An 8,508-nucleotide genomic window follows, 5' to 3' on the forward strand; every position below is an offset into this window, starting at 1 on the left:
GGTAGAGATTGGGGCCAGCAGGCTGTGCCAGGCTATCCTTGTCTTTGCCCTTGGTGCCAATGACCATCTTGCATGAGCTAAGGCAAGGGGACCCCAAGGAGAGACTCCAGGATATGTCACTATTTGGGACTTGTCTGCAAGAAAACAGAGGGACTGTGGGCCCATGCTGAGTCACCTGAGATTCTCTTTAGCTGATGATGCTAGTTGCTTAAATCACCCCCAGGTGCAATCCTAGAGTAAATCTGAAGGCCCATAAGCTTTTCCAGTATTCAATAGATTTAATAGTTGTGACCTTGTATTTTCCAGAAGCTGTCCCCAAAGTGTTTAGTTTTACTGATCTTCTAGAAGAAAGAAAAGAAGAAAAAATAAAGTAGAAAGGCAAGGGAAGAGATAAAAAGAAAGGAATAAAGCATCTGGCATAGAATAGGTGCTCAATAAATATATATTGGATGGTTAATTAATGGTTGACATAAGTCATAACAAGACTGTTACCAATGCCAGAATGGGACGAATTTAGCTCTCTTTGGGTAGCAAAGAGACAACAGACACATGTAACAAAGGGTAAAAAGGACACTGAGAATTAGACACAGGCTTCTAATCTCACTTATGGTGTGGTCTCTGGAAAAAAAAATCACTGACTGCAAAAGAACTCAAGGGTCTCACCTGGAATATTATCCAGTCAAACAAGAAATCTCCTAAATCCTGCTAATTCTAAGAGCTGCTTGTTTATACCTTCATTCCACAAATATTAATTGAGTGTGTACATCTCCTAGACCCTGGGAATAGAAAAGAGAAGTTAAGATGTTGAGAGGTACTTCCAGTCACGTGGATGGAGTATTGTAGCTCAATGTGTAAGAGCTTTAATAGCAGAAGCCCTGAGGGCCATGGGAGCAGAGAAAGGCCTGGGCATCAATGAATGGAGTAGGCACACAACCTAACATGTGGTACAGGTACAGAAACAACTGATGGTAATGCAGTGTGATTCATACTGTTAGAGAGGTATGTTCCGTGAAACTATAATTTTGTTTCAGGGCACAGGAAAATGAGAATCATCCCACAGGGCTACCTTTTCTCTTGCAGTATTGCCCTTTAATTTAAGGACTCACTCCTTTCTAAGCACTTGGACTTCTATTCAGGACTAACCTTTTCTTGTACATTTTTGAAAATTATAGGCCATTGAGACAGAAATACAACTTACTGAGACAAAATTCTAAATACTGTTTTCATACCTGGTTTTGTCCACTTCACTTACCAAAAATCTTTACTTTCACAGTTAAGTAGGACAGGAGTGTTCTGGGCTGGCTCATGTTGGATATGACGAGTTGATTGTCAAATATTCAGGAATTTTGCTGGCTGGTTAAATTGTTGGTAACATAAAATTGGCCCTGGTGGAAGTATTTACCTCACAGAAATCAGCAAACACTACTAGTCAAAGCTTTCTTTTTTTTCTTTTATTTTATTTTTCTCAGAGAGCTGGTTTACCAGCCCACCACTGAATAGAACACACATGGTTCAGGTACTAGTTAAAAGAATTTATTCGGAGAAATTTTTCACAACTGATGTTTGGAGAGAAAATGAAGGAGTACATGATAATAATACAGAATACCAATCACTCTTAAACTTCACATTTTTTTTGCCATATTTGTATGCAACCTACATCATGATGTCTATTATTTTTTAATTTAAAGCTATACATGTTTTTAAATGAGTTTTTATTACTGCTGTAAATGGGAAAAACACAGCACCTCTTGCTCTATAATAAATTGTAAGAAATTAATAACATTTAAAAAATCCCACCATATACCACCTAAAGTCATCTCAGGTACTGCCAGAGGTCTATACAGTGCACAATAATGGTTCTAAAATGAGTTCTTATGACAATCTCTGGTGTCTTTTCTCTAAGGAATAATAATAGCAGATGACATAGTACATTATCTGTGAATGAGGCATTACTATATTACATATATTATGTACATATAATTACGTATACATTAATACAAGTGCATTAGTTAGATAGATTAACTCATGTAATCATTGTAAAATATCCTGCAAGGAAGGTATTATTATATCCAAATGTTACAGATAAGGAAACTGAAGCATAGAGAATTTAAACAGCCCATGGTGAGTGGTTATACCAAGATGAAGCCCAAGCAACTGGGTTCATGAATTTGTGTTTTTCATCACTGCACTTTACCACTGCAATGGCAACTCCTGTTGAAACTAAAAATACCTATAGTACTAGAATTGCTCCAGTAATCCTAAAGCTTGGAAGACCTTAGAAGCTATACCTTAGAAATAAAATCTATATAAATAAGTGTATATATTTGTGATAAAGTTATTACAGCCTTGGTCAACTTAGTAGCAAAAATTAGTGAATGTTCACTAGAAGGTGAATGGTATAATAAATTAGGTTACGCATACATCAGAGAATTTTAACAGTCTTTAAAAAAATTAATTCATACTATGCCAGATAATAGAGGAATTTCCATTGATATTATTGAAGAAAAAAGGAAAAATGCAGACAAAAATGTATTGTGATCTAATTTTTATAAAATGCATATTAAAATTATCCTTTCTCCTGCCAGTCATAGATGTTATCATTCTTACAAATGCCTAGTCATCTAATAAAATGCAAAGACATTGTTGTTTAGTTTGCATTTTCCCATTGATGGCGAGTATGAACATGATTTCATTTGTTAGCTTGCCATTTATATTTGTTTTATGAATAAGTCTTTGCAATTTTTGGTTATTTTGGTTTATTTATGAATCACCTCTTTTCAATTTGCTAGAGTTTGCTTTTCTTTGCTTCTTTTTTTTTTTGGTTCCAGTGTGTGGTCTCTTCTTTGTAATTTTTTCCCCTGACAAATTTTTTATTGGTCTTTTAGCATTTTATGAAGATTCACTTTTTTTTTAGAAGACAGTCAAATATGCTTTTTTTTAAGCATCTGTTCTTTTTAGTAAGTCTCAGTTCAAAAGTGGGGAAAGAGGAAAAACTCACTTGACAAACCCAAATAAAACCTCGGTTGAAAGAAGCCTCTTCTAGTGAGATTCAGAATCTAAAAGTGTTCCCCATGTGTGCCACGTCCTGACCCTCCCTGTGTAATTCCATTAAATCTCCCAGATAACAGGGCTGGAGATGTTTCTACTTAAGCATTTTTTACCCCAGTTTGTGCTTCACACTATTAGGAGGCTCATGTAGGCACTGTGAGGGCTTCTGAACAAGAGGGTGAGATAGAAAGAAGGTGGCAGAAGGAATTGTGTTACATTAGCATATTGACGGCAGAGCAACTTCTTGTTTTTTATTATCTTAATTAGATGTGTATTAGATTATATTTAAAGCCTGAATCTTCATTATGTCCTATTACATCTGTGGATTTTAAAAATCCAACATGTCTCTGAATCGAGGTAGATACTTTGGTTGTCCTGCCTCTTATTTTGTCTTTGCCCAATTCTTCCTTTTTTTTTGAACTTGGCGCTGTATTTAATGGGCCTGTCAAACTTGTACTTACTTTAATGTTTCTCAGGGAGATTCCCAGGGTCCTCATGAAGCAATGAAAAGATGACTGGTTCTCAGTTTCCCCTTTGCTTCTCCCACCTCCAGTAGAATCCCCTGCAAACCTGCCTCTCTCCAGTTGTCCTCAGGCACTCAACTGCCCAAGCTTGAAGCTGTCAATTCGCCTTTCACTTCCCTATCCCTCACCCCCAAATAATTTAGGCATAAATTCAAAGCAGTTTACTGGGACATCTGCTGTTGCTGTCTCCTTCTCCCAGTGTTTTCTGCTTAGGGTCTCTAGGTCTCATCCTCATCTTCTTTGGCCCAGGCAATCATAATAGAAAGACCCCAGCCCATTCTACCAAAGCTGTCTTTCCAGAGCATATCTTTTGTTTTTCCCCTTTGAAGAATTGCTGGTGCTTGGAGGATAACATCTAAATTCCTTGGTGTAGTTCTCCAGCCTACTTTTGCCTTACTGATCATTCACATAAACAACTGAGAGTACTCTCATGGGATGGGTGCTTGGTAGTTGTATGAACTGGAGAACCAACACACCCTGCTTTCCCTTATCACATATTTTTTCGTGGGGCTGCACGTGTCCTTCCTACTGCCCAAAATGCTCTTTCCCCTTTCTCTGATCCTAAGTCTTAATCACCATTCAAGCCAATCTAAGTGTTGTCTTCTCTCTGAAATTTCCCTAAGTATCTCAGTGAAAACGAACCCCCCCTTTTTGATATTCCTTTGTACTTTTTAAAACCCTGATTTTAGCATTTGTATTTGTCTTAGTGAATTGGGGTTCTGCTGTCTCTTGACTCATGGTCTTACTTTGAAAGTAAAACCAGCATCACAGTCATCTTTGTAACTTTTGCCTGTAGCACAATGAAAGTGGTTGTTCCTCAATATATGTTTATGGAAGGAAGAAAAGAAGGAGGGAGGGAGGGAAGGAGGGAGGGAGTGAAATAGGAAAGAAGAAAATATGTACTAATATTAAACAAGTACCTCCCTGGACTGCACTCTGCTTGTTTGCTTCTTGCTTTGTTTTACGTGTTTATTTGGTTATTTATTTTCAATGGCATAATAACACCTGTTAAACTAGCTGTAGAACTTTGCTTACAAGTTATGTTTTTTATAAGAATTTAAAATGTGACTTGCACTGTATCCAATACACAGAAGGATCTTAAAAGGGTATTCATCATTCTCATTATTAATCACATTATTACCAGTTCTGATTCTAAGACATGGTAAGTACGTATAAAATTTTAAAAAATATTACTTCTATATTAGAATCTGAAGTTAACATAATCTGTGTTTCTTTTGTTATGCTTCATTAAGAAACTGATCTTAGCCCTCCTACCTTTTTCCCTACTCAGGAAAGAGAATGAGAGTAAGGGAAAGAAAAAAGACTGAGATACTGGCATGCTCAAACTGGGTGCATTGGGGAATAGGCAGAAACTAGTTTGGAAGTTTTATGGAGCAAAACTCAATAGCTAAAATTAATGAGATTCCTAGAAGAAAATACCCAGGACTGAAAACATTTGGGGAGATGCTGAGAACTGTCTGAACTAAGAGAGTTAATCAGAAATGGGACCTCTAGAGATTTCTCATCTCCAGCTAAGCATTACGGCACCTGATTAGGTGACTTCAGCAGCTGATGGGTGATAGCTTAATTTGCAAGAATTCTGGCCACAGAAATTTGAAAATAAACCAAATATACACTTTATATGGAAAGGGAAATATGATTCTACACTCTGTTGCATACTTTACCCAAAGCTTCATCAACTCTATAATTAGATGATACCTAAACTGGATGAAACGTTAATATTAAATATTATGAGAACTTTACTGGAAATTGCGCTGTACCTCCTATTTATATTTCTCGTCTAACTTGTCTCTCCTGTTTTAATAGAGAATATGTATGTATGCATGTGCCTGTGTATTTTAGAAATTTCCATTAGGAAATAATTCTGATGTCTTAATAGATTAAACTTGCTGGTACCTAATATGATTTATTTTAAAAAATGAAATTCCTACTACAGCAAAGATTTTAATGGGTAGGCTTTTTTTCGGTATCCCTCTGGAAAGCTCCCTGCCTGAGGCTGCAGTTTTCCTAAAGGCCCACTCCCCTGAGGACTCTGGTGGGAAGTCCTCCTGCACAACAGCTGTGAAATCAGACCAGAATTTCTCAGTAAAACTCTCTTACAAAGGATGGGACTCCTATTTCCCTGAGCACTTTGCACAGCCTGAAATAACTTAGTCTTTTAATAGCATCAGCCTTTTCACCCCTTTCCTACCCTCCCTCTCTGGACAACCAAGAGGCATTTTACTACTCTGGAAGGCAGATAAGGCATATTTTCATGTTAAGGATTGCTCAAAGGATGAAGAACTTAGCGCCTCCTAATGTCTGGTGCATTTAGATTCTCTGAGATATAATTTCAAAAATTTTTTTGATATGGACTTTTCTGAGAAATTGTGATTCTAGCAATCACATTACCTCCTATACACAAACATTCCAAGACAACTCTTCCAGGCCTTCCCAAAATGCAAAACTAGATTTGGTTCTTATAGGCACTTGATGGGAAGAGGGTGAAGGAATAGGTGCAAAGCTGGGGGCTCTTCACCTGAAGGTTCCTTCCTTTTTCTGTCACTTCCAGCTCACTGAGAGAGAACTGTGGTTCTTCTTATCATCTGGAAATAACTGTTGACTAGATTTCCATGCCATCTAATACTGAGAGTACACAATTGGTTCCACTTCTGTACCTATGGACACCTGTTTGGGTTGCTAAGGCTACTGATCTATTCCCAGTCTTGTCTTACAATCTTCTTTTTCTGTTTTGTAAAGTGGTTCATGTTCAAGTTCAGAGGGGCTAAAACAATCTCTGCCAAGAGCCTTCTGTTGTAGTCCACTCTCCTGAAAAATGTTTTAAGTACTCTTGAAGATTCCTGCATTTGGTGAAGATTTTTCTTTTCCAATAATCTTTTAGCAGTAAGCAAATGAGCATGGAATTCCTTATATAAACCTGATAGGATCAAGGGAGTACCCACGGGCCCTTTACTCAAAGGAAGAGGCTTCTCTGATTTCCCATAAACGTCTTTTCCCCCAAGCACATTTTCAGTTCTGAAAGGTGTGTTGCAGGAAGCTGGGCTTCCATTGGCTTGGTATGGGGTTGCGCTGGCAGGTGCAGCAGAATACAGAAGTGGAAAGGAAGTTGTTACAGCACTGGTGATTGCTTTGAATTCTAGAGGTCCATTGTTAATGATAGTCATAGTCATTAAATTAAAGAAAAACCATCAACCACAGTTCCTTCTTTGCTCTTTAAAAACTGTTTTCTTTCCCTTCAGGTGCTTTTTTATGAGTTTGAAAAGTTCTAATTAAGAAAATGTCTCCTGATTTGGTCCTTGGTAAGCACTGTACTATTACAGTCTAATAGCACTAAGACTAGGATGATTTTTTTAAAATTCTCTTCGTTCAGTTTCACAATGAACTATTTTAAAAATTGCATTTTCCAAGACACTTTTTGTTTGATTTTCTCCTCCCTCCCCCCTCCTTCCCTCTTTCTTTTTCCTATTGGCAGAAAATGTATTTTTTTGCCCAAACTGTGGGTTGCTAGTTTGACTGATGTAGAATCATAGAAATTGTCTAAAATATTGAAAGCTTCACTTTCTTGCAAACTTCTTTTTCTAAGTAAAATTTAATTGAATTATAGCAGAAATACAGAAGAACGAAAAATTATATGTGTAAAGTCTAAAGAAGTTTGTTAAAATAAATAACCATATCCATATTACCTAAGTAGGACTTGAGGTTACATGAATGTATTCATCATGTTATTAAGCACCTATTGTCTACCAAAAATATGTACTATATAATGATACTCTTCAAGCTGAGTTTTGTGACTTGGTTGATTCTTTCATTGTCTCTGACCAGGGAAGTTGGATTTCTAGGGCTTTTAAAATGACATTCCCCAGGCTCATGGATGGTAATCAGAATTATATTGTTTCTTCTTGGCTAAGTCCTGATCTAGCTTCTCCCATAGTCCATTTTTATATCTTTTTCTTCATCACGCTTCTGACAAAACTTACTCAGACTGTTGGACTGCCTTCTAGCATTGTTATATAGAAAAATTAATAATCACAATCACAATGCTTTGACATTCTAGAGTGCTATAGAACTGCTTAATGATGATAGAATTACTGTGGAGCCTTCTTGTTCCAATCACATCTTCACAGGGAGTGTAGATTGAACTGACAGCTCTGGTAGATGAAGTTTAAAATGTAAGAGCTGTCAGCAAGATTAGAAATGGGTGGTGGCATTGCCAACTTTCCCTCTGTGCCTTTGACATGGTTGTCTCAACACTGTTGCAAAATGTTTCTTCTAGAACAAGGCGTGTCAGAAAGTTCAAAGGTCAGTTTAAGATGGCCCAGTAGCAATTCCTTTTGTGTTTTTTGGTTGTGCAGACTCTAGGTGGTTCATCAAAAGGAATTAGATTTAATAATTGATTTTATATTACCAAACAGCTCTATAGAGTTGGGTAATAATAACTTGCCATTTTCCCAAGACATTTAGCATCCAAGAGGTTGATTCAGAAAACACTTTAACCTCATAGTCTCTCTTGAATTCCAAAGACTTTCACTTTCACTGCACTTCAGTAGTTCACTCTCCTGGACTTGAAAATTTTATGACCTTGGTTTCTATTCTCTGACACTACCATTCCTTTTTGGTGTGACCCTTGTTCTCCAACCATATCTGAAACTCTAGTCCCCCAGTGATTCCCTTTTCTGCAAGCTGTCAATTTCCTCTTGGCTTCACTGAACTTTTCTATCCATCTTAGAGCACACTCAACCTACCTACACATTGCTCCCTCCCACAAATGCCTTGTAAACCCTCACTGCTGGGGAGCCATACCATCATAACATGTTCTACACCCAGGATTCTAAGCACTGCTGCAAGAAAATACTTTAACTGCACAGACAGATGTCACTATAAAGTTATGGCTTGAAGCTAATCTTAGCTGTCTGTA

The sequence above is a fragment of the Carlito syrichta genome, unplaced genomic scaffold (genome assembly GCF_000164805.1).
Source record: "Carlito syrichta isolate Samal-C Ts95f unplaced genomic scaffold, Tarsius_syrichta-2.0.1 Scaffold308336, whole genome shotgun sequence".
NCBI classification, from domain to species: Eukaryota; Metazoa; Chordata; class Mammalia; order Primates; family Tarsiidae; genus Carlito; species Carlito syrichta.